The 27,859-nt window shown below is 38.5% G+C and overlaps 2 protein-coding genes and 1 pseudogene across 49 annotated transcripts in view; 2 read left to right on the plus strand and 1 right to left on the minus strand.

Moving 5' to 3' along the window:
* Nucleotides 1–15,980, minus strand: part of MARCHF7 (membrane associated ring-CH-type finger 7) — a 47,593-nt gene extending 31,613 nt beyond the window's left edge. For 11 of the 20 annotated variants that reach the window (XR_011254514.1, XR_011254522.1, XR_011254518.1 and 8 more), the window contains exon 1: nt 15,782–15,957. The gene's annotated coding sequence lies outside the window, so the exon portion shown is untranslated. Of the gene's footprint in view, nt 1–15,781 lie in introns of all 20 variants that reach the window. The other 9 variants (XR_011254515.1, XR_011254523.1, XR_011254521.1 and 6 more) reach the window with 3 other exon arrangements.
* The window catches only part of BAZ2B (bromodomain adjacent to zinc finger domain 2B), a 421,280-nt gene continuing 409,397 nt past the window's right edge, over nt 15,977–27,859 (plus strand). For 25 of the 29 annotated variants that reach the window (XM_069577352.1, XM_069577361.1, XM_069577355.1 and 22 more), the window contains exon 1: nt 15,981–16,115. The gene's annotated coding sequence lies outside the window, so the exon portion shown is untranslated. Of the gene's footprint in view, nt 16,116–17,809; nt 17,990–27,859 lie in introns of all 29 variants that reach the window. The other 4 variants (XM_069577387.1, XM_069577390.1, XM_069577393.1 and 1 more) reach the window with 2 other exon arrangements.
* On the plus strand, nt 23,912–24,656 carry LOC138432427 (large ribosomal subunit protein uL30-like; annotated as a pseudogene).

Raw genomic sequence — 27,859 nt, forward strand, 5'->3', positions numbered from 1 at the left:
TCGATCTTTCCCAGCATCAGGGTCTTTCCAAATGAGTCAGCTCTTCGCAGAAAGTGGCCAAAGTACTGGAGTTGCAGCTTTAGCATCAGTCCTTCCAATGAACACCCAGGGCTGATCTCCTTTAGGATGGACTGGTTGGATCTCCTTGCAGTCCAAGGGACTCGCAAGAGTCTTCTCCAACACCACAGTTCAAAATCAATTCTTTGGCGCTCAGCTTTCTTCACAGTCCAACTCTCACATCCATACACGACCACTGGAAACACCATAGCCTTGACTAGACGAAACTTTGTTGACAAAGTAATGTCTCTGCTTTTTAATATGCTGTCTAGGTTTGTCATAATTTCCTTCCAAGGAGTAAGTATCTTTTGATTTCACGGCTGCAGTCACCATCTACAGTGATTTTGGAGCTCAAAAAAATAAAGTCAGCCACTTTTTCCCTATCTATTTGCCATGAAGTGATGGGACCAGATGCCATGATCTTAGTTTTCTGAATGTTGAGCTTTAAGCCAACTTTTTCACTTTCCTCTTTCACTTTCATCAAGAGGCTCTCTAGATCTTCACTTTCTGCCATAAGGGTGGCATCATCTGCATATCTGAGGTTATTGATATTTCTCCTGGCAATCTTGATTCCAGCTTGTGCTTCCTCCAGCCCAGCGTTTCTCATGATGTACTCTGCATAGAAGTTAAATAGGCAGAGTGACAATATACAGCCTTGACGTACTCCTTTCCCTATTTGGAACCAGTCTGTTGTTTCATGTCCGGTTCTAACTGTTGCTTCCTGACCTGCATACAGGTTGCTCAAGAGGCAGGTCAGGTGGTCTGGTATTCCCATCTCTTGAAGAATTTTCTACAGTTTATTGTCATCCACACAGTCAAAGGCTTTGACATAGTCAATAAAGTAGAAGTACATGTTTTTCTGGAACTCTCTTGCTTTTTTGATGATCCAGTGGATGCTGGCAATTTGATCTCTGGTTCCTCTGCCTTTTCTAAAACCAGCTTGAACATCTGGAAGTTTACAGTTCATGTATTGCTGAAACCTGGCTTGGAGAATTTTGAGGACTACTTTACTTGCATGTGAGATTAGTGTTCAATACTCATACTGTAAGCATTAGCTATACTGTAGTATTTGTACACTCCTTAACACAGTATGCTCTCACAGGACCTTGTAAATGCCTGCAAAGTCTATATATTCCCCATTCAATTACTGAGCAGAGCCTTAAAACAAGATCAAGTGTGCTTCTACTTTGCACATACTTTTATTAACACATCATACTACATGCTGTAATTTGTTTTCCTGCCTCCCCTTCTCAAAAGTGAGAAAAATTTAAGTTTTTTAGGCTAAACATTCCTAAACACATGCCAAGGGTCACCATTAGTTAGTTTATTTGCCAACATTTGTTGGATCATCAAAAAAGCAAGAGAGTTCCAGAAAAACATCTATTTCTGCTTTATTGACTATGCCAAAGCCTTTGACTGAGTGGATCACAATAAACTGTAGAACATTATTAAAGAGATGGGAATACCAGATCACCTGACCTGCCCCCTGAGAAATCTGTATGCAGGTCAAGAAGCAACAGTTAGAACTGGACATGGAACCGACTGGTTCCAAATCAGGAAAGGAGTACGTCAAGGCTATATATTGTCACCCTGCTTATTTAACTTACATGCAGAGTACATCATGAGAAACACTGGGCTGGAACAAGCACAAGCTAGAATTAAGATTGCCGGGAGAAATACCAATAATCTCAGATACACAGATGACACTACCCTTATGGCAGAAAGTGAAGAACTAACGAGCCTCTTGATGAAAAGCGAAAAGAGGAGAGTGAAAAAGTTAGCTTTAAACTCAACATTCAGAAAACTAAGATCATGGCATCTGGTCCCATCACTTCATGGGAAATAGATGGGAAATTGATGTGGAAACAATGGAAACAGTGAGACTTTATTTTGGGGGCCTCCAAAATCACTGCAGATGGTGATTGCAGCCATGAAATTAAAAGACGCTTGCTCCTTGGAAGAAAAGCTATGACCAACCTAGACAGCATATTAGAAAGCTGAGACATTACTTTGCGAACAAAGGTCCATCTAGTCCAAGCTACGGTTTTTTCAGTAGTCATGTATGGATGGGAGAGTTGGACTATAAAGAAAGCTGAGCGCCAAAAACTTGATGCTTTTGAACTGTTGTGCTGGAGAAGACTCTTGAGGGTTCCTTGGACTGCAAGGAGATATACCAGTCAATCCTAAAGGAAATCAGTCCTGAATATTCACTGGAAAGACTGATGCTAAAGCTGAAATTCCAATACTCTGGCCACCTGATGGGAAGAACGGACTCCTTGAAAAAGACCCTGATGCTGGGAAAGATTGAGAGCAGGAAGAGAAAGGGACAACAAAGGAAGAAATGGTTGGATGGCATCACCGACTCAATGAGTTTGAGCAAGCTCTGAGAGTTGGTGATGGACAGGGAAGCCTGGCGTGCTACAGTCCATAGGGTCGCAAAGAGTTGGACACGACTGAGCCACTGAACTGAACTGATATAAATGGATTCTTACAACATGTACTCTTTCTCTGTCTGGCTTCATTTGCTTAACACTATATTTGTGAGATTAATTCATTCTGTGGTTTATGTAACATTCCACTGTATCAATACACCCAATTTATTTGTCTTTTCTACTGTGGGTGAACACTGGATTGTTTCCAGTTTTAGGCTATTACAAGTAAGTGCAACTATGAAAACATTTTATGAAGTGAAAAAAGAAAAAAAACCTTGTACAGTTTTTCTTGGAAAAACATTTACAACGCACACCCTGTGAACAACTGAGATGACACCAGCCATGACAGTAAAATGAGAAGGGCAACAGAAAGTAACAGTAAAAAGAAATCACAGTAATGTCTTCAACTTGTCCCAGTTACCACTTTAAAGTCAAAAATCATTCCCATGTTTTTCTGGCAGTGGACTGAAATTAATGTGCTTTACTTCCCTGATATGCAGCCTAAATAGTAATATCTGCTGTATTAAAACATTCAAATCTAAACATTTAAGTTAAAAATACCTAATTCACTTTCAATTCACTAACTTATCAACTAAGTTTTAGATCAATCATATGGCTCTACCTTAAAAGTTACTACAAAAGACTATCTATCTGCCAAAAAACATGGTATCAACCAATGAGGGAAAAAAGGATAAAGAGAGCTAAGACATCAACAAAATAAAAGGTCTATACTACAGTAGGAGATATACAACACACATGAAAAAGATAAAAACACAAGCCCAGTATCAATTAGAATTATTCATCTAAGAATATCTAGTTGAGGAACCCGAGAAAAAGCTATACTTTGGAACATGATTAAATCAAAGATAGCTTATCAGAAAAGATCAGTTTTGAAGTCCCAGTTAAACATGAGAAGGTTATCTTTATGTACCTATTTTGGTCCCCTTTTCCAAAACCCCTGTAAAATGACAGTTGATGAATCCAAAAGCTTTAACTGTGGAAAGAATAGGAGAAAGGATCATAAAAAGCAAGAGATTTCAATGTAATTTGGAAAATCAAAAAAAGTTGGAGGAGAGGTAGAATAATTCAGGAGAGGATAATATTTCCTAAGCATTTTTACAGAAAGGTAGGAACTGGAAGCAGAGCAGTAAGCCGTAGCATCCTAGAAAGAATCACTGTCTGGAGATAATAATACCATAATAAAGGGATAATGCATGGAGTTGCATGCATTAAAATTAAAATCTGTACTTGAAGCAGTAAAACCTCCAGTTCTTCCCACAGCTCCATTCTTTCAAAAAATAGGGTATTTATTCTTTGGAGAATAAGGAACTCCCTTGTAAAACACCAACCCTTCCCCCAATGTACAACCACCTCTGCAAAGGTTAAGTATAAGGAATAAAAGAAAATCTACATACTCAAAGTTGAGACCCAAAACCTCTCTCTATTCTGATGCTTTGTCTACAATGCTGTCAGAAAACCAAACAAAAATACTAGGCACTTCTGGATACTGCTATTTGGAATGCTTTAAATTACAAAGCTAGCTTGTCATTTGACCATCCAACCCAAAGTGAAGTCCACTAGTAACCATGAATTTCTAATCACTTTTTTTAGTGCTTCCCTCTAATAGACAAACACCAAGGATCACTATGTATCCAAAAAGAAAGCCCAAAATAAACAACAAAAAAAGGAACTCAGAGGAAACCTGGGGAAGGAAGCTAATAAATTACTATTCTCAAAAGGAGCAAAAGATATTCATTATAAAGTAAGAATGGATGCTTCAGAAAGCAACCAGTATAACGAACAGCTTATGGAAATCCAAAATGCTATAGACTTAAAAAAAAAAAAAAAAGCTATACACTTAAAAAAAAAAAACAGATATGTGACACACTGAAATAAATCCAACACAAGAATTGGGAGTAAACTGATGACACCTCCCAAAGCAGAAAATGTAACTCAAAAAACACAGAACTGTCTAGGGGAGTTACTGATCATTTGACTGTAAGCATGGTTATAGAGAGAAAAAAAGAAAATGGAGAAGAAAAAATTACCAAAACATTTAAAAAAAGAACTGAAGGACATATATCTCCACATTGAAAGCGGTCAAGTGAAGCTGGCAGGATCAAAGAATGAAGACCAACACTAAGCACCATTTATCATCTTGAAATTTCAGAACACCAGAAATTAAGATACTATAATTTACCAGAATGGAAAAATGGGTCAAATACAAAAGAAATCAGAATGGCTTCTTAATTACAACTTTAAAAACTCTGAGGACGATAAAACAATGCCTGTAGTACTAAAAAAAAATTTGCACTGAACCCCAATCTAGAAACTAAATATGAGGTGGAGAAAATAATATTCAGACATGACAGATTTTTAAAAACTATCAAAAGACAAAACTATAGGAAGTTAGTTAAATGAAAAGGAGGTCCTAGGAAAACCAGCATGTAAAGAATTAAAAGAATCAGACACAGAACCTAGGAGACAGGGTTCTTTGATGGCTCAGTGGTAAAGAATCTGCCTGCAATGCAGCAGGCACAGGAGATGCTGGTTTGATCCCTGGATCGGGAAGATTCCCTGGAGAGGAAATGACAACACTCTAGTATTCTTACCAGGAAAATCCCATGAACAGAGAAGCCTGGTGGGCTATAGATCATGGGATCGCAAAGAGGCGGACATGACTGAGCACCCTTCACACACACACACACATATATATATATATGTATATATATATATATATGTATATATATATATATGTATATATATATGTATATATATATATATATAACACACTGAAAAATCATGAACACATCATTTAGAAATATGAAGGTAATTCCTAAAACAGCTAAAAGTTAAGGATAGCTGCCTATGGAAAGTGGACTGGGAAAGAGATAAACGGTGAGGCAAAGGATTGCTGCTTTTCTTTTAAGCAGGATGACCATATTTCCTGGTTTGCTGAGACCAGTTTCAGTTTATGGCAAGAAAAGTCCTAGTTTGTGCTCATTATCCGTGGGCAATTATTAATAGTACCTGTGTTGTCTCTCAAAAGTGGCCTGGTTTGGATGATAAAGCATACAGTCACCTAATGTAAATCTTTCCTACCTTTAGCTTTTTATAAACTCTTTATATATCCATATAAATATTTGTATTTAAAAAGTGAATTATGAATAGTAGAAAGAATACTAATGGTTAGTGACACACAAAAGCCCATGAAAGATTTAACAAGTAGCAACTTTGTTATTTTATCAAGAAGACTATAAAAATATTAAAGGGACTGTATTTGTTGAGGATTTTAAACGGGAAATATGTTTTTAAAAAGATACAGGCCTACAGTTGGTTCTTTAACAATAATGCTTCTTAATCATACTTCTCATGGTTTACTTTGATTGTATCTATACTCACTTCTTACTTGCATACTTACTTGCAGAATGAAACTAACCTAGTAGGAAATCTCTAAAAACAAAGCTCCTGGGAGAAGGCAAAGAGGCAGAGTCCTCGGAGAGCTGTAATTTATACTGCATAAACTATTTTTGGAACCTCCTCTACATAAATTGATTGAATTTTGACAATGTAGGTGTTACCAGAAAACTTACATAATTTGATTGTGTAAGTTGTAGGTCAAAAGCACAAAAAATAGTAAAAGATAAAATGTGCAGTCCTTGAAAAACTTCTATCAGACCACTTACAAGGTACTATGAGGCATCTTCTCAAGTTCATTCATTCATTCATTCAAGTAGTTTTTCACACGCTTACACGTGCTGCTGCTAAGTCACTTCAGTCGTGTCCGACTCTGTGTGACCCCATAGATGGCGGCCCACCAGGCTCCCCCATCCCTGGGATTCTCCAGGCAAGAACACTGGAGTGGGTTGCCATTTCCTTCTCCAATGCATGAAAGTGAAAAGTGAAAGTGAAGTTGCTCAGTTGTGTCTGACTAGTAGTGACCCCATGGACTGCAGCCTACCAGGCTCCTCTGTCCATGGGATTTTCCAGGCAAGAGTACTGGAGTGGGGTGCCATTGTCTTCTCCGTACACGTGCTAGTATAAAGTAATACTAAGCAAAGGGATGGAGAGAGGGGACAACACTGAACCTAGTGAGATAATATAAAGAAGCTGTGGTCTAGGAGAGAACAAACTACATAAATAACGATGTAACTTAAACAGCTATAAATGCTCTAACAGAAAGAGTATAAGCCAATCAAGCTGGAAAAAAGTATCCTGAAGCTCAATGCTTTCATCCAAGACTAAAAAAGTAAAGCACAAAAAGTTGCGTATGTATAATCTTTCCTCAGTGGTCAATATATAACGGCCTCTTACTTTCCTTCTGTCACTACATGTGCGTGCTAAGTCGTGTTTCTTTGCAACCCTACGGACTATTGCCCTCAAGGCTCCTCTGTCCATGGGATTCTCCAAGAAAGAATACTCAGTGGGTTGCCATGCCCTCCTCCAGGGAATCTTTCCAACTCAGGGACAGAACCTGCGTCTCTTACGTCTCCTGCATCGGCAAGCAGGTTCTTTACCACCAGCGCCACCTCGGAAGCCCTTGCCACTATGCGGTTTCTTTAAATATATATTTCTTTCAGTATGATTCCAGAGTTGGTTAGTTGAGGTCTTTTTCTTTCTGGTGACAAGACAAAAACATCAGCAGGGCTAATTTTACAAATGTATGACCACTTACGCAAACACACGAGGCCCTGTGTTTCATTAAAAGCTCCACTATTGACATCTGAAAATCATTAATACTTTAGAATTTGAACTTGTATCTTATAAGTCAAGTCAGATAGCACAGTGGAGCACGAGCTTGAGCAGAAGCGGTATGTGCCTGTCTGCCATCACTCAATCTGTATTTAGCACTCACTGCTATGAAGCTTCGATCATTAACAAACACACTTCAATTTTTACTCTGAGTCGCACTCATATCCCAGGCATCTGGATCAACTGGACTTGGGTGCTCATGTTCCTTATCAACACATTTATCTCTGAGTAAGATGAGGCACTGACTGTTCCAAGAGGTCTTATTTTTCATTCAGAACTTGCTTCAATTTCAAATGCAGAAAGAATGAAACACAAAGTCATAAAAATCTTATGATCAATATTTTATATTTTTTACTGTATTGAACTTTTCAATTTGTAAGATTCTCTGAAGCTGGTATTTAACTGCTAGTTGACCCAACTAGTCTTAATGTGACTTTTAAGTGTTCCCTTACTTTCAAGCATTTTAAAAGAGTAACTGGCGTAAGGAACAGTAGTGGGAAACAAATATTTATACCAACTCCAAAATTTATGTAGTCTGTCATCTCATAAACCTGTGACTTGTTAACTACTACTAAAAAAAATTGACAATATTTTAAATAGGTAATTTCATTCAGCTAGGCTTCATAGGAAACCTCTGTAGAGCTCTTTAAGAACAAGTTCATGTTTTTGGTGGCTGATTTTAACATTATAGGGCTTCCTTTGTGGTTCAGCTGGTAAAGAATCCGCCTGCAATGCCAGAGACCTGGGTTCAATTCTTGGGTTGGGAAGATCCCCTGGAGAAGGGAAAGACTACCCACTCAGGTATTCTGGCCTGGAGAATTCCATGGACTGTATAGTCCATGGGGTCGCAGAGTTGGACGCAACTGAGAGACGTTCACTTAACACTATAAAAGAATTTTAGACCAAAAACAGTTTCTCCTACATATAAACAGTACAATTCAACTCTAGTCTATGGAAATAATCTTAAAAACTATTTTAGGCTAGGTAAAAAGCCTCAAAGAATTCTGTCATTATCTGACATGCAAAATTGTGTGCCCAAAGTCACCTGCAAGTTAATAAGATCTCAGTCACATGCTAAATGCAACTGAAAACTTACCACACAACTTATACTAATACAAATTTAAACTAAATTTTTACGTTTTTCAGCAAGACTTTACATGAATGAGACCTACTCTAAGTATACCAACGTTTGTCTCTAATAATAGCACAACAGGCCTTGTCTAAAGGGAATCTGTCATTAATCCAGACATTTTCTCACTTCTATTTCATCTTACTAGTAATGACACCATTCCCCAATCAGATTTTCAACTGTTCTCTACTACCTTAAAAATGAAGTCTAAACTCTTTACCCCCATATCCAGAATTCTAACCCATCTTTTCCACTTAACTTTCAAACTGTTGTTGTTAAGTCACTATGTCCAACTCTTCTGCCATCCCATGGATTGCAGCCTGGCAGGCTTCTCCGTCCATGGGATTTCCCAGGCAAGAATACTCGAGTGGGATGCCGTTTCCGTCTCTACTGGATCTTCCCAATCCAGGGATGGAATCTGCATCTGCACATTAGCAAGGCGGATTCTTTACCGCTGAGCCACCAGAGAACTACCACCTTAAAATAATGCAGAAGACCGGGGTTCAATCCCTGGGTTGGGAGGTTCCCTTGGAGAAGGAAATGGCAACCCACTCTAGTACTCTTGCCTGGAAAATCCCATGGACGAATGGAGGAGCCTGGTAGGCTACAGTCCATGGGGTCGCAAAGAGTCAGACATGACTGAGCGACTTCACTTTCTTTCTTTCTTTCTAGTTCACCCTGGTGGAGAGGAGGTGACAGGGGTCTGGGAAAAGGACATAAATCTTGGGACAGCCCCACCTCTGAGGATCAGGCACTTAGAGGCTGCCTAAACTCAAGAAGGATGCATAAAACTAAGAACACCTCCTTTCCCATGGACTTTCCTCCAAGTATCTAAGAAGGTATAGCAGTTTACTGTTTAGGGAGTTACAACAGCCTTCGAGTTGTAGGCCTCTCTGTAGCGCAGATATGCAGGGCCTATAGAAGTTGAGGTTAGTGAAAGAATACTGAAATAAATGCTCTAGGACTCCAGCTTCACACTGAGCACCATGCAGAAGCAGTCAAAGAATACTCTGAAAAGTATACAAAGCAGTAGTAACATTCAAACCCAGCTGCACTACAGACTAAACCAACTCAATCTACCACACTAACAGTCTGACAAGATATGTCCATATCCAGGCATAAAAATTACGACCTCAGTCTCCACTGTTCTTTCGTTTGCAACATTTCACCATCAATCAAAAATTATAAGACACAAAACTACAAGGAACCAACACAACAACTGTAAAACAATTATCTTCCAATTAAAAATAAATTTTAAGAAACAAGGGAAAAAAGTTCATCATCAAGAGATATCAATCAACAGAACCAGATGAATAAATGGCTCTAACGTTAGCAAACTGGGAAACTGATGCATTTATCAGTGGCCTATGCAAAACTGAGAAAACCAGAGAACTGGAAAACAGGCTAGAGGAAAACTATCCAGAATGAAGGATGGAAAAACAGATGATGGCAAATACCAGAGAGGGTTTAAGAGAAACTGAGGAAAGAGTAAGAAAGTCTACTGTGCTTTTAGTTAGTTACAGAAGAAAAGAACTAGAGCACAAAAAATGTGAAGAGAAATTGGCTGAATTGATTTAATAGATGAATCTGCTTGTAAAGGAATCTCTCAAATAACATGCATCCTTTCCCATTACTCTATAGATCACTGTGTTCCATTATTAAAATAATAGTCTTGTTCAGCATGTCATGAGTCACATAGTAATCATAAACCAAATGATGAGACTAACAAAAGGCCCCAACTCCATTCATACTAACAGCCTATACCTAAGACACTCTCTTTACTTTAAATGTATATATTAATAAAGGCAATTTTTTCAAAACAGTAAACAGGATAAAAGCAAGATAAACAAAGCACTGCCCAATTTTCAGCATATGCACCAACTTCTACTTGTAAATACAATATTTGCGACCACAAGCTTTGAAGTCTGTCCCTTACTTGGTGTGACTCTGGGCTTAATATCACTAATGCTTTATTTTTTTCACCTACAAAATGGGAATAACAATAGTACCAATTTTACAAATGTATCATGAGCTTTACTGGCACACTGTATATAGTTAGTAAGTAGCTAGTATTAAGCAATACCATCAGATGGTAAAAAATTTTCATATAAACAGCTTTGGTAGGCATTACTTTGGGCCTCCCCAGGGGCTCAGTGGTAAAGAATCTGCCTGAATGCAGGAGATGCAGGTTTGATCCCTGGCTCAGGAAGATCCCCCGGAGGAGGAAATGGCAATTCACTCCAGAATTCTTGCTGGGAAAATCCCATGGGGAGAGGAGCCTGGCTGGCTGCGATCCATGGGGTCGCAAAGACTCAGACATGACTGAGGGGCTGAACAGGTACTACTTTAGCTTTTTCATTATTTGAAATTTGTCTTTAACACAGAGTAGAAAGATTTTTTAAAGTCATTCAGATTTTGGTACCAGAGGATATAACTTATGTACCTTACTTATATTAAGCAAATGCATACCAAATTGGGGAAAAAATAGATATTATTAACATTTTACTTTATGTCTGGGAGGGTTTTGCTTTTAATTTTTTCAAAATGTTTTTACTCTAACTTTGATAATTAAGGGAAACAGTTCCTGGCAGATGAAAAGATATTTTTTTATCTTACATTACAATAAAATCTATAAAGAACTCCTAAAAATAATTTCCTTTCTAAATTGCAGCACTGCTGGTTTATACCCCTTAGTATCTATACACCACAAAAGTAGCAGCAAATTCTGGTAAATAAGAAATGGAAAATAAGGTCAGAATCACTTTGCAAAATGGAGTTTAGATTATCTGAGTATGCCTTAAAAATTTTTATTTTTACTATGAGAAAACTTCAAACATACACAAAAATCAAGACAATAATAAACCTCCACATGCCAAACAACAGTCTTCAACAATTATCAATATTTGACTATTTCACCATCCTCTATTTTAAAGCAAATTCCAGTCATGATATCTTTAAGAATGTCTGTTCTCAATAAACTATTCTAAGCCACCTGTGGTAAATTACAAAGCATGGCTACAAAGTACCCATGGCCCTTCGCACTAATGGTGCTGATCTGCCTGGGGAGAGGATGGAATCTATTTCCCCACCCCTTGAATGTGGGTTACCTTGTGAAATTTATTTTGACTAAGTATTAGTCATTCATCCATGACTGATTCTTTGCAACCCCATGGATGCCCATTGCCTGAATTCCTCTGTCCATGGAATTCTCCAGGCAAGAATACTGGAGTGGGTAGCCATTCTCTTCCCCAGGGGATCTTCTGCACCCAGGGATGGGGCCCATGACTCGCGTACTGCAGGCAGATTCTCTACCGTCTGAGCCACCAGGAAGTAATGTGACAGTGTATGATTTCCAAGGTTATAAGAAGTCTTATAGCTCCCATTTTCACTCTCCTCGAATGCTGTTTTGGAACCCTCATGCCACAAAAGACCACAGTGAGCAAAGCCTAAACATTAACCAACACCAAGTGCCTGAAATGTGAGGGACACCTGCCATCTTGGACCTGCTGGCCTTAAAAATCTTGCATGAGTGAATCCAGGCAAAACCAACAGAACTACCCAACAGGCACAAAGAACTGTAATAAGACTGTAAATACTAGTTTTAGTCCAGAGGGTTCTGAGGTGGTGTGTTATGTAACAATACAGCAAAGCTTCGTAACTTATTCCTTTTCCTACAATTATCATCATGCACCTAGTCTCATGAAAAATCTAATCATTTCAGGGTCTAACTAAGACTTTTTCTTAAAATCCAGGGGAGTTACAGTCATTGAATTACCAAAAGCACAACAGTACTCTGCAATGAATTCCTGGCATGAAGATCAGAGTTATTACAGAAAATACCAATGTATTTCAACAGCCAACAGTCTCCCAGAAATATAAACATAGTTAAAAACCTCTACATGGTATATAGCCTTTGTTTAAAACATCTGCTTCCGAGGAAAATTTGCATTCTATTGATATTAGTGAACATGGAGACATAAAATCTAGGGGTAGTCACAAGGAAAACACTATGAAAGCACAGAAGTTTTGGGGTCTTTAAAAAAATTCCTCTTGATTTTCAGCTGACAGGTATTTAACACACACAGACAGATACACCTAAGTCTTAAAAAATAACTAGAAAAAAGTTAAACATCTTCATGAGAAAATGTTAGGTCTACATTACAATACTTGGAAATAATCTGTCCTCCTTTGAAGTGTATTTATATTTAATTTTGTCAAATTTCAACATTCACTGAGTAACTGGAAACTATTGTAGAATTATTCTGAAACTGGCAAACATAACACTAAAGTGAAATGATCATAACAAAGAGATAAAAACTAGTTTTGAAGGTTCAAGATTTCTCTTCTTAAAGCTGTTGACTAAAGGGTGTATACCAGTAGGTAATTTCAAAACCAGGCGTTTGACTTATCTAGTCTAACCAGTAGAGCCAGAGAAATACTTTTGAGAACAAGAAAAACCAGCTTTGACATCAGGAGTTCAGACCAAAGAAAAGTTAAAAATTAAGATCATGAAAAGTAACCCAGCCAACTCTCAAATTATAACTTTACCCTGCTCCCCCTCTTCAGCTTCATCTTAAGACTATTTTTTGTAGAATAACAACTATGAGAAAATAAACTATTTCCCTATAATCCTGCTTCATTGAATTCAAGATCTTAGTAAGAACTCAAAATCTTTACTCATTTTAAATTGTAATTATACTAATGTGATCAGTTTTTGACTCAGTTACTAAACAGCTAAAAGGTTCACTAGTTAAGTTTGTTGGTTAAAAATGAGGATTGCTACAAGGCTATGCATTTCACTTATGCATTTCCCACTGTTCTTTATTACTAACACAATTATTTGTAGTAACAGAAGGATGTATCAAGAAAAGTAATTTAAAGTCATTCCTTATTTGGCTTAGGGACACAAGAGCTCTTTAATCCCAAAAGCATAGAGCACTAACCTTCTAAAACAGTACAGGTCTTTTCCTGTCATGCTCTAACCTTCCACTCAACTGTTTCAGCTATGGAGAACAAACTGTACATTCCTAAAACAAACCATGATACCATGACTTACAGGTTCCTTACCAAACTTTTAACCATCCTTCACATCTCAGCTCCAGTAATACTTCCTGTAAACATTTCCCCCAAGATTAAACACTGTTCTCAGTGCTCCCACAATAGGACCATGTTTCAATACTTATATTAAGATAATAGTAATTGTTTACACATTAGTCTAAATGTATAATTATTTGTAATGGCTCAGACAGTAAAGAATCTGCCTGCAATGTGGGAGACCAGAGTTTGATCCCTGGGTCGGGAAGATCCCCTCGAGAAGGAAATGGTAATCTACTCTAGTATTCTTGCCTGGAAAATCCCATGGACAGAGGAGCCTGGCAGACTACAGTCCATGGAGTTGCAAAGAGTTGGACACAACTGAGTGACTTCACTTCTTCATACATTAGTTTGATGATTCAACTGTGAGCTGTGCAAGGCAGACGCTGTGTCAAGCTTCTTGTAAAGCCCTAATCTAGAATCTAATAGCTAAAAAACAACAATCAAAAATTGTTTTACATTTCTTGATAGTTTTGCACTACTTAAAATTATTTTCCTGAAATTAAGTGGGCAACTCTTGAACATATATCAGATGAAGAGTTGTGTGAAATGGATATGTAGCTGATTAAAAATTGGAGCCATGGATGTCTTTTTATAGTCAAGCTGATTATCTTACATCTTCACATAGAACATATGTGTGTGCCTATATATGGAATCTTTGTGCTTTATCTGGGAATATTAACCTCTCTTGCCAATGTGGTAGAAACAGAAATTACCTATACTTAAGGAATGAATCTTTAACCATCCTTTTTCCAGACCTCTGACCCACCATGCAGCTTCAAAAAACAAAGACTCAGGACTATACTTACGGACCATGCTGACATTACATCTGTCGTATGATTTAGGGCACAGAAAAAGTTGTAAAAAGTTCTTATCTAAAGTAAGAACTTTTAGTAGTAGAGAACTTTTATAAATATAATTATTGTGAGAAGCATTCAGTACCCTATGAGGAACATATTGCAGGTAGAGTAAAATTTGAAAAATCCATGAATAAAAACTGGACTTTGGTATGAATTCCAATTGTTTACATTTATCAAAAGTTCACTCTGCAAGTATTATGTCCCCCAGCGTGTTGACTGCTACACACACTACTAAACTTAATTTAATCCTCACTTCAACTCTAGGAAGGTTAAATAATTCTGGCGAAATCGAGACTCAAACCCATATGTCGGTCCCTAATGCCTCCTGTGTCACTGCTGTTTCACAAATGCTGTAGAGCTGTGAATGAAATACTGACCCCATTTCTTAAACACAATTTTATTTCATGAAAAACAACAACAACAACGTATATGTATGCCTTTTAAACAACGGTATAGCGTTTGATTTTCAAATCTAAAATTCATATTTAACTTCATCTCTTAGTTCCGGACAGAAACAGATTAACGCAAGAAAATGGGAGATTTTAAAATTCCTTTAATAATGAAAAATACCTAAAATATCCTACAAAATCGAAAAAAATAGTCTTAGGAATGCAATTTCACTTCGCATTTTGCTCTTAATAGCGCCAAACGACACCAGTTGTGATCAATTTATCAGTATTACCAAGACAGAGATGTTCCTTGTATATTTACATCTGCTCGCAGGAAAAGAGAATTACAGTATTTTTGGCGTGCGTACACATTCATCTTTACTACGCAGTTTCCTTAAAATGAGGGAGTACTGTATTCAACTACTAGTGCCTTCCTTTTACTTCTTACGCCAACAGGTACGTTGTTAAACATATCACCACCTATTTCTATTTGAAGAACATACAGTATACTACAATACTAAAGAAATCCCAAAGTATCACGATACTCAAGACCTGGGATGATCAACGAGCAAATCTTTACCCTTACATAAAGGGCTGGCAATGTTCCTTCAATTCGAGGTTGGTCTGGCAAAGCCCTAAATCTCCCCGCCTTTAACACCTCGATCATTAAATACCTCACTCGTGACACTCCCTGCCCGTGAGGTTCCGGAGGACCGTCCGTACCCCGATCGAAGAGAAGGCTGCCAAAGGCCAAAATCAGGGCTCAAGCCCCTTCCCCTAGGCCGCCACACGTCCACAAGGAAGACGCACGGCCTGCCCCCGCCGCCCGTCACAAACCCCACCACGGAACGAAAGGCCACCGGCACAGAAGGCCTGCGCCCGGCTCGCCTTAGCACCCGCGGTCCCGGATCAAGCGCCCGCACCCGGATACTGAAAGGAAGGAAGGGGCCTCGATGTCCCCAGCCCAGCACTTCGTTTCCTCCCCTCCCCCACCCGCGGCCTCGATTGGAACCACCTCCCCGAGAGCCAGAAACCCGAGGTCCGCAGTTTACTACCCCTGCCCCTGACCTGGCACTGAACAGGGTTAGTCCCGCTCCCAGCGATCACCCCGCCGCCTTCCTCCTCGGAGTTCTAGGCCTCTACCTGAGGCAGAACAGCAGACCACGAAGCACAATGGCGTCCGCCCAGCTCCCGGATCCGGCGCAGAACCAGCCTCCGCCGTTAAATGCCCCTCCCTTCTCCTCTCCGCGACTTCGCGGACTCCCCCGAGTTCTCGCGAGATTGGTGGAGCTACGCGGACCCGAGAGCTGCGGGAGGGCTCGACGTACCCCACCGCGGGGTGGTGCTCTGACTGCGGCAACCGTTGAAGGGCTGCCCCCGGGGAGGCAGCGAGGCGCCACCGGTAAGCGGCTGCGGCTGATCGGCCGGCGGGCTGGCGACTGGGCCGGCGAGTTTGCGTGCATTGGGAGCGGGGCACTGGAGGCCCGGCCCGGGTTGGCCGCCCTCGCCTGGCTGGTGAAGGGCTCATATCCAGCCCTGCTGCTGCCCAGCGCCCGAGTCCGCGCCACAGGATATTGGCCCCTTCGGCAAACCTGCGGGGCCCACTGCTTGAAATACCGCCCCCCCCTTTTTTTTTTTTTTCCTTTTGCGCTGGGTGAGTGGCGCAGTGAATGTTTATTGACTTGAATCAAACACTGCCTTTCCGACCTCCCCTCCTCCCATTCCCTGTCACCCTATGTGATGGCAGCGAGCCCTCCCCTTTAAGGGTCGGAGCCGATTCGTCCCAGACCATTCGTTCCTTGTGGTAGTTCAGTGTTGGTAGTAGTGTATTTCTGCAGTCATGTCTTTTAAAATCGTGGCACTAATCTTTGGTAGTGTAGCTACAGATTTTGTGGTAAAAATGCATCCACTTAGAAAGAGGGAGGAAAATTGTGTGATAAATGGTCTGATGAGAATGAGACGAAACTTAAAAAAAACAACTGTAAATGTGGTAAACCAAGATGTTAAAAGAATACTAAGGGAGTAGATTAGAGGGAAAAACCACCATTTCTGTGGATTTAGGTGATATGTGGCTTTTGAATAAGGTATCAAACATGTAAGTTACTCACCGGTAAAAATAAGTTATTGAAACTTGGAGACATACTGATGACGTTTGTAAACTGACTTATTTTATTGGTTTGCTTAAGGAATTCATTGGATACAAATGATTTCAATAAATGAAGTGTGAAGTTTATGTGTATTTCTTTGTCATTTTATCTGGAGGGTGTGCACTAATCAGTATCATCTCTGTTTCACTTAGTGTTAGAGACTAACAGACTGTCCATGGTTCACTAACATAAATTGTAAAATATTAAAGATTATTATTGTTTAAAGTTGGTACATAAGTGCCAGTCTAACTTTTTAAAATGTGATTTGAAGATTAGCTACCTGATGTGGCATAAAGTGAACAGAGACTAAGTTTGAGAAAATTGATTTGCCTTGTATAGAAAACTTTTTCTTCCTCCAACCTCTTTTGTACCTGTAGCATTACAGTTATGGGTATACACATCCTGAAGCACCGTACTGCATAAGTTCAAACCCAACCCTGCCTTGCCCCACCTTTGTGATCTTGAGCAATTCTGTGTTGTTGTTGTTGTTGTTTGGTCTGCTGGGCATGTGGGATCTTAGTTTCCCAACCAAGGATCAAACCTGCACCTCTTCTATTGGAAGCAGAGTCTTTAACCATTGGACTGCCAAAGAAGTCCTTGAGCATTTAAATCTTTAATTTAGTCACTAAGCCCTGTCCTACTCTTTACTATCCCATGGACTGTAGCTCGCCAGACTCCTCTGTCCATGGGATTTCCTAAATAAGAATACTGGAGTGGGTTGCCATTTCCTTCTCCAAGGGATCTTCCCCACCCAGGGATGGAACCCAGGTCTCCTGCATTGCAGGCAGATTGTTTACTGTCTGTAAAATGAAGAATACCCATTGTGTTTTTAAAAGGATTAAATGAGATAATGCCTCAGTTCCTAGAACATAGCATTCCATAATTGTTAGCTATTACATTCCATGTCTAAATCACTACTAATATTATCTTTCTGGGGCTTATTACGTAGGTCCCTTAAACATCTGAGGTACATTCTACACTAGAAGGATTGACTACCATTTTCCTGAGCTATGGCAGTCAGACCTGGTAGAGGTAACTTCTCTACAGAAACCCCAAACCTGTCAAGAATGGTTCAGGTTTTGGCAGACTGTGACTTCATCCCTACCCAGCCCTGATAATATCAGAAGAGGTGAGTGTGGCACCAATTTCTTAGGCTAAGCAGACCTTCCAAATTAGTGTCTTGTTGATGCTAGTAAATAAAGACCACTAGTAAGTATTTTTTTTGTTTAAGAATTGTTAGTTGATACTGTTTTTTAATGTACTTTCTCTGATTTGAGTTTCTAGATAATTCTCATTATCAAACAATTATTGAGATTTTCTACATTAAAGACAATTTGATAGAGATTGTAGATACAAATAGAGTGACTATATTTTCTGAACTTAAAATCAGGACCAATGCTTTGACAGGGAAATTGTTTGAAATTAGGACTTTTCTGACCAATTTAGACCCCATGATTGTCTTTTTTTGCACAAATTTCCCCCTTTTGACCTTTCTTTGCTGAACTTTTTATCCTTATGATCAACTCTGATACCTTATGATCAACTCTAATAACTTTTTGTATATAAATATCTTTGTTCACCACTTGCCAAATCAACCCATTAATTTCCGTTTTTGAACTTGGCTTCTTCTCTAAATTGTGGTGGTCTTTACTTTTATTAATTTATCCCCTTTTACTTTATAAATTTGTCTATCATTTGGTCATGGTGATAACAATTCTCTGCTCTTATGCTTGAATATTTCTTCAACTACCTGATAGGTTAGAATTCTCTTTCAGATACTGAATTTTAAAGTTTCTGTTTTCCCCGTATCATTCACAACCTAACCTTCCAAGAATCTTTTCTATGGTAAGGGCAATTTTATAGATATTCTCCACTTTGCATAAATGATGTGATCTTGAAAAGATGTGGTTATATATATTTACTTTTTTAAAATCAACTTATTTTTAAATATAGTCATTGCTTAAACTTTTGTGGAACAGCAGATAATACCTAGGATCCTCTTATTCAGGGTGGGAGGGGGAGTGTCCCTAAGTTGAAACAAAGGATGCCAATTTCTTCTTAAGTGGGAAATTTATTAATTCTGGAGAAGGGAACCTTGTGGCATCAACCAAATTGAAGATCTACTATTTAAAGTTATAACTAACTCTTAAGTATACGGTACTTATTATTATTGAATAACAGTCTATAGGTTGAAGATTCTTCCTTCTAAGGAACATGTTACTTAAAAGGTCCTTCGCTTTAAATCTTTGCTGTAAAAAATTCTTTTTATTCCAAAAGTAAAAACCTTTGATTTAGTGAATTAAGAATTTCCCGTTTTCAGGAACAATTGAAAGCTGCTGCATTTAATAAATGAGCATCCAAGACATGCTCTTGGTTGACTTCTGTTGGATTAGCAGCAGCAGCAATAACTTTTGTTGATCTCCGAAACCAGTAGAGAAAACAATATAAAAACCAAAAAAAAAGAATACCATCTTGAAACCTTCTCTGAGAAGCTCTTTCTTAAACTTAAGCTTATGGTCTCACTGGTTCTAGGAAAATTATTCCTGCTCACATTGCTGCTCCAGAATATCTGGTCTGGTCAGAAATAATTCTCAGTTTATCAGACACTTGGATCCGTGTATGAAACACCTTTCACAGTGTCAAAACATAGAGCTTTTAATAAAAGCAACTGTCTTTTATTATTGATAGTTCTAAAGGTTGGATTCACTGCTTGTTACTGTAGTCTAATGGGAACACAGCCAGGCCCATTAGTTTATGTATTATCTGTGTATAAGTCAGAGTTCTCTATAGAAACAGAACCAATAGTGTATGATACATATCTGTCTATCCACAATTACAAAATATCTTCACTACAATGCCTGAATTAGAATTTGATTAAATGCCTTGATGTTCTAGCCTCCCCAAGTTAGCACATAAAATTAACCATTGCAGTCTATGACTGTTTTTACATACAGTGGCAGAGATAAGTAGTTATTGATAGAGATGATATAGCCCAGAAAGCCTGAAATATTTACTAGTTAGTTTTTTGTAGAGAGTTTGATCACCCCCGGAATAAACCATAAAACCAGATTGAACTGACCCCTGTCCCTTTAGTACAGTCAAGTTGAACACATACATAACAACTTCAGATTAATAATAACCAAGACTATATATACTCTGCCTCATGTCCATGTTGGACTACATTTTGTGAGACTTCGAGCAGAAGGGCATCTATTAATAAATAGTGATATGAATTCCTTGGATATGCCCTCTGGCAAGTTGGTTGCAATGTCCTTTATAATCTTAGTTTTTTTCTTGTCTACATTTGTTTGTAATTTTGTAACAATGTGTCATACATGCTAGCTATTTTAGTGTAGGCTTTTTTTTTCCCTTCCCCCTTTTTCTTCCCTTTCTATTTAGCTCTTTTTTATTTACCTGTTTTATTTAGCTCTCTTACCTCTATTTACTATTTCATAAACATTCTTGCAAAGTTAGTATTCTTCATTTTTTTATTCACATAATACAATATTAAAAAAATAGTTAACACACATGCAGAGAGAGAAATACTCATAGATATTTTTTCCATTTATTTGATAAAATAGCATCAAATTTCATGTGCATATTCATCTAATTTTGCAATCAAAGGTACCTTTTTCTCTAAATCCTTATTTATATCGATTATCCTTTTTATTTATTTATCGCTGTGCTGTGCCTTTGTTGCACGTGGGCTTTCTCTAGTTGCAGTGAGCAAATGGGAGCTACTCTTGCTGTGATTCATGGGCTTCTCATTGCAATGGCTTCTCTTGTTGTGGATCACAGGCTTTAGGTGTGCAGACTTCAGTCATTGTGGCATGAGGGCTCCGAAGTTGCAGGCTGTGGGCTCTAGAGTGAGGGCTCAACAATTACGGCACATGAACTTAGTTGCCTCGCAGCACATGGAATTTTCGTGGACCAGAGATCAAACCTGTGACCCCTGCATTGGCAGGTGGATTCTTAACCGCTAGACCACCAGGAAGTCCTATCACTTCTTTTCAGTGTCACAGATATTACTACTCTGTCCTGCCTTCACTGTGTTTCTTTAACTGTCTTCTGTCTGTTGTTCAGTCGCTAAGTCGTGTCCTTTTCTTTGCAACCCTGTGGACTGCAGCGTGCTAGGCTCCCCTCTCCTCTGCTGTCTCCCAGAATTTGCTCAAACTCATGCCAACTGAGTCAGTGATGCTATCTAACCATCTCATACTCTGCCAACCCCCTTCTCCTTTTGTCTTCAATCTTTCCCATCATCAGGATTTTTTCCAGTGAGTCAGCTGTTTGCATTAGATTACCGAAGTATTGGATCTTCAGCTTCAGCAGCAGTCCTTCCAGTGAATATTTGGGGTTGATTTCCTTTAGGATTGACTGGTTTGATCTCCTTCGATCCTAGAATTTGGACCAAACTTAGTCCAAGCACCACAGTTTGCAAGCATCAATTCTTTGGCACTCAGCCATGTTTATGGTCCAACTCTCACATCTGTATATGACTACTGGAAAAACCATAGCTTTGATTATACGAACCTTTGTTGACAAAGTGATATCTTTGCTTTTTAATATGCTGTCTTGGTTTGTCATAGCCTTTCTTTGAAGGAGCAAGCGTCTTGCCATTTATTTTATTTTGCCATGTGTTCATAGATATGTTCACATGGTAAAATATGTCTGTGATTTCTTTATAATTTTGGGCTTGCTAGCTAAACTTAAATATTGCCTATTCCCAGATTGTATCATGTAATATCCTAGATTTTCTAGACTGTGTTTAATTAAACTGAAATAAATGTTTATTTCCACAATAAAAATCAAAGAAGAATCCCATCAGGCTTCTGGGATGGAGAGAGAGAAAGGAACCAGTTTGAAATACACCAGAGCAGTCCATTCTTAACAAACAGTGACCTCAGGGGAAACTAGTTAAGTTGACAGAGTATAATACAACATTGGAAATTGACTATACTCCAATGTAAAATAAAATTTTAAAAAAGAGAATGTAGAGTCCCCTAGATGAGAAAGATTTTTGAAAATGTTCTTTTACTCCTAGAAAGCATCAGTTTCATATAAATTTTGTAGGAATAACCAAAAAATTAGCAAGAAATAAAGACATTTTAAGGCAGCTTTTTCCAATAGAATGGTGTAATATTATCTCAATATTTCTAAAATATTTCAAGAAAAGTTATTAATAAAGATAATAAATTCTGGGGGATAAAATATAAATTATATTATTAAAAGAAAAAAGAGAAGATCAATGTCTTTATCCCTTAGGTTCCTGTTGATCTGATGGTTGAGCACTTTAGGCTAATTTTTACCACTGAAACAAAATTGAGAGTTTGCTGTTGTTACTTCTCTTGCCTGATAACAGTTGTTTGTTCCTCCTCTTTTAAGGTGATTGATTACTGAGACCTGTTCAAAGGCAAGCATTGTGGCCAGGATTAGATCACAAAATGGTTAATGTAAAAAATGTCTTCCCTTATGTCAAGAAAGCCATGCCTCATTGTCTTTCTCCAGGGACCCCCACCCTATCTGCTTATACAAAGACTGTGGGACAACTAGAAAAGGTTTAACGTGGATGTAATGGGACTATCAGAAGGAGAAGAAAGAAAATAAGAACTATTTGAAAGAAAAATGACTGAGAATTTCCCCCAAATTAATGTTAGACCCCAAACCACAGATCCAGGAAACTCAGAGAACACCAAGCAGGATAAATATCCCCCACAACTATACCTTGGTATATCACTTTCAATTTTAAAAAGTCAAAGATTAAAAAAAGAAAACCTGAAATAGGACAGAATTTAAAAAAATCTTACCTATAAAGGAACAGAATAATTACATCCAATATCTCCTCAGAAGCCACATAAACACGAAGACTGTGGTGTGGACTGGAATATCAAAACTGTTGGGAGAAAAAAACACCACCAATGTAGAATTCTGTATTATGTGAAATTACCTTCAAAACTGAAGGGAAAAACTGACAAAAATTAAGAGAGTTTGTGGCCTGTAGATCAGCCTTGCCAAAAATAGAGAGAAATTCATTAGCGACAAGGAAAATAATATAGTTCAGAAACTCAGATCTACATAAATAAAGGAAGAGCATTAAAGAAGGAAAAAGTGAAGATAAAATAACTTTTATTTACTTTATTCTTAATTGAGTTCACAGCACCATGTTAAAAATAGTAATACCAACAATATATTCAGTTATGTATATGTCTTATCTATATATGTATACGCTTGTGTGTGTGTGTGTGTGTGTGTATACTAAGTTGCTCAATCATGTCCAACTCTTTGTGGCCCCATGGACTGTAGACCATCAATTTTCTCTGTCCATGGAATTTTCCAGGCTAGAGTACTGGAGTGGGTTGCCATTTCCTACTCCAGGGGATCTTCCTGACCCAGGGATTCAACTTGCATCTCTTGCATCTTCTACATTGGCAGGTGGATTCTTTATCACTAGCACCACCTGGGAAGCCCGCATATATGCTTAAGTATTCTCATATGTTGGCATAGGAAATGACAACTCACTCCAGTATTCTTGCTTGGAAAATTCCTTGGACAGAGAAGCCTGGCTAGCTTCAGTTCATGGGGTCACAAAATGTCAAACACAACTCAGCATAGCACAGCACAGCATTCTCATATATGTTTGTTTTGTTTTAGTCTCTTAAGTCGTGTCTGACTCTTGTAACCCCATGGACTGTAGCCTTCCAGGCTTCTCTGTCCATGGGATTTTCCAGGCAAGAATACTGGAGTGGGTTGCTATTTCCTTCTCCTGGGGATCTTCCCAAACCCAGAGATAAGTGAAATGAATAATAGCAGTGAAACAAAGGATAGGAGGGAGAAATTAGAATTATTTTGTTATTATGAGGTATACTACATGTGAAGTGGAGTAGTGTTATTTGAAAGTGCATTTGGACTTGCATATTAAAACCTAATAAAACCAATAAAAAATCAAAATATGAACTATAGCTGATGGACTAGGAAAGGAGACAAAGTGGAATCCTATAAAATGCTCATTTAAAACCACAAGAGAGACATGAGTAGTAGCTGCAGTGTTGGAAAAATGGTGGAGGAAGAGCCAAGAAGAAAGATTTCGTTCTTTCGTTCCAGAGACTCTCATGAAGAAGAAGAAGGCTTATCAGGCCTTCAAAGCCACCCAGGCAAAACAGGCACTTTTGCAAAGGAAGGAGCAGAGGAAATGAAAAGAGATCAAGTTTAAGTGACTAGAGTGGTTCATGGATGATTCCTGGCAGCAACTATGGGACAGGGTGCAGCTCAGATGGCTAAAAGTGAAACCTTGTGGCTTGGAAGTGCCAGACAAACATTCCTTGGCCTTTGTTGTACATATTGAAAGGATTAATGGGGTGAGTTCTCTGGTGCAGAGGACAATTGCAAGATTTTGCCTGAATAAGATTTTTGGTGATGTCTTTATGAAAGTGACCCCTCCAACCATAAAGAGGCTTTGTATTGTGGAACCCTATGTGACCTGGGAATTTCCAAATCTGAAGTCTGTTCAGGAACTCATCTTGAAATGTGGACAAGCCAAGGTCAAAAACAAGGTCAAGACCATTCCTCTGACAGACAACACAGTAATTGAGAAGCACCTGGGGAAGTTTGATGTTATTTGCTTAGAAGACCTCATTCATGAAATTGCCTTCCCAGGGAAGAATTTCCAGGTGATTGCAGGATTCCTGCACCCTTTCCAACTCTCAATGGCTGATCACACTACAAAGAATAGAGTGGGCTTCATCAAGGAAGTAGGCTCACCTGGCTATTGAGGTGAACCCATCAGCTCATCTGGCAGCTGAACTAAACCCAGTGTACTTGAAAACAGAGTGCACTGGAAGTGTGTGTTTCTGTTTTATGAAATTTTCACTCAGTATCTTCAAGGAAGATTGTTTTCTGCTAGAATATATCTTCAGAAACTGGAGGCAAAGGGTCAGGGAAAACATAGTGATGTTCACAACAAACTTTTCATCCCACCTCAGTTCCAAGGAAAAGTTCCTGTGTGTTTTCTCTGATAACCACTGTCCACCTCTGAAACCAGCAAAGGGCTCATGCCATGAAGAAGGAAGTCCTGTTTTATCACATCTATCCTGGGCTTTCCTGTTGGTGAATGAACACCTACCTGTGAATACAAGACAGCAGTGGACCAAGCCTAGGAGCATATTGAACCTGGGATTTCCTGGGGCCTTGTTTTTGGAAAGAACTTGAAATTAGAATTAAATTAAACTAGAACTTGAAATTAAAATTAGAAGCATGCACACACACACACACACACACACACACACACACACACACACAAGACCATAAGAGACAGATAAGAGAATACTGTGAACAGTTATATGCCAACAAATTGGAAAACCTAGAAGACATGGACACGTTTCTAGAAGCATACATCCCATCAAAACTGAATCAAGATGAAACTGATAATTTGAACAGACCAATCACTAGAATTAAAGTAGAATTTGTAATTTAAAAACTCATTCCAGCAACAGTCCAAGACTGGATGGCTTCACTGGGCAATTCCACCAAACAAAACTTATATCTGTTCTTCTCAAACTCTTCCAAAAGATTGAAGAGAAGGGAGCTCTCCCAAAATCATTGTGTCAAGCCACCATCACCCTGATACCAAAGCCAGACAAAGACACTACCAAAAAAGAAAATTACAGGTCAATATTTTTGATGAATATAGATGTAAAAATCCTCAACAAAATTTTAGCAAACAATCCAACAACATATAGAAAGGATCATGCTCTGTGATCAAATGAGTTTCATTCCAGGGTCACCAGGATTGTTCAACATATGCAAATCAATTAATTTGATATACCACATTAACAGAAAAAGACAAAAATTCCATGATCATCTCTACAAATGGAGAAAAAGCATTCGATAAAATTAAACAACAACAAAAATCAACATTTATTCCTGATAAAAACTCTTCCTAAAGTGAATATAGAGGGAAGATACCTCAACATAATAAAAGCCATTTGGGACAAGCCCACAGCCAACAAAATACCAAATGGTGAAAAGCTGAAAGTCTTCTGGTAAATTCTAGAATAAGACAAGGATGCCCATTCTCACCATTACTATTCAACATTGTATTGGAAGTCCTAGCCACATAAGTCAGAGAAGAAAAAGAAATGAAAGGCATCCAAGTTGGAAGGGAAGAGGTAAAATTTGTCATTTGATACAGATGCCTGATACTCCATCTAGAAAACCCTAAAAACTCCGCATAAAAACTATGAGAACTGTTAACTGAGTTAATCAAGAGAGCAGGATAAAAGAGTAATATATAGAAACCTGTTGCATTTCTTTACACTAGCAATGAAATACCAGAAAGAGAAAGTTAAAATTCTCTTTAAAATTGCATGAAAAAAGAAAATAGTTGTGAATGTAGTAATCAAGGAGGTAAAAGATACATATTTAGAACTATAAAAATTGGAAATTTAAGAAGATTCAAGGCAATGAAAAAAATCTATGCTCTTGGATTGGAAGAATTAATACAGTTAAAATGGCTGGACTGCCCAAAGCAATCTACAGATTTAATGCAATCCCTATCTAATTACCCATAACATTTTTCATAGAGCTAGAACAAATAATCCTAAAATTTATATGGAATCAGAAAAGACCAGTAATTGCCAAAGCAATCATGAGGAAGTAGAACAAACCGGGTGGCATAATCCTTCCAGAATTCAGAAAATACTACAAAGCTACAGTAATCAAAACAGTGTGATATTGAGACAAAAACAGATGTATTAATCAGTTGAACAGAAAAAAAAGCCCTGAGAAGAATCCACACATACTGTGGTCAATTAGTTATGAACAGAGGAGGCAAGAATGTACAGTGGTGAAAAAACAATCGCTTTAGCAAGTGGTGTTGGGAAAACTGGACAGCCACATGTGGATCAATGAAGTTAGACCACCCCCTCAGAGCATACACAAAAATAAACTCAAAATGATTTAAAGACTTAAATATAAGACATGACACCATAAACTCTTAGAAGAGAGCATAGGCAAATAGCCTCTTACATAAACTGTAGCAGTATTTCCTTAGCTCAGTCTCCCAAAGCAATAGAAATAAAAGAAAAAATAAAATAGGACCCAATCAAACATAGAAATTTTTACACATTAAACAAAATCATAAACGAAAAGACGGTTAATGGGAGAAAATGTTTGCAAACAATGCAACCCACAAGGGCTTAATTTCCAAAATATATTAACAGTTTATACAACTCATTGATGGAAAAAATTTTTTTTAATGGGCAGAAGGAACTTCCTTAGTAGCACAGTGGATAAGAATCTGCCTGCCAATGCAGGGGATGTGGGTTTGATCCCTGGTCTGGGAAGATTCCACATGCCAGGTAACAACTAAGTCTGTGCACCACAGCTACTGAGCCTGTGCTCTAGAGCCTCTGAGCTGCAACTGCCAGGCCCGGAGCTATAACTACTCTAGCCTGTGTCCCCTGAAGCCCATGTGCTGCAACTACTGAGCCCATGTGCTACAACTACTAAAATCTGAATGTCTAGAGTTGGTGATCCACAACAAGAGCAGCCACTGCAATGAGAAGTCCATGCCCTACAACAAAGAGTAGCACCCACTTGCTACAACTAGAGAAAGCCCATGCAAAGCAACGAAGACCCAGTGCAACCAAAAATAAATAAATTTACTACTAATAAAAAAAGAACCAAAAATTGGGCAGAAGACCTAAATAGACATTTCTCCAAATGACATACAGATGGCTAGCAGACACATGAAAATATGCTCAGCATTGCTAATTATTGGAGAAATGCAGATCAAAACTGTAGTGAGGTATCACCTCACTCCAGTGAGAAAGGCCATCTTCAAAAAGTCTACAAATAAATGCTGAAGAGAGTGTGATGAAAAGGGAACCCTTTTTTGTTGGTGGGAATGTAAATTGGTGCAGTCACTATGGGAAGCTCATTAAAAAACTGAAAATGAAGTTACCATATGATCCAGCAGTTCCATTCCTGGGCATATATCCAGAAA

The sequence above is a fragment of the Ovis canadensis genome, chromosome 2 (genome assembly GCF_042477335.2).
Source record: "Ovis canadensis isolate MfBH-ARS-UI-01 breed Bighorn chromosome 2, ARS-UI_OviCan_v2, whole genome shotgun sequence".
Lineage (NCBI taxonomy): Eukaryota > Metazoa > Chordata > Mammalia > Artiodactyla > Bovidae > Ovis > Ovis canadensis.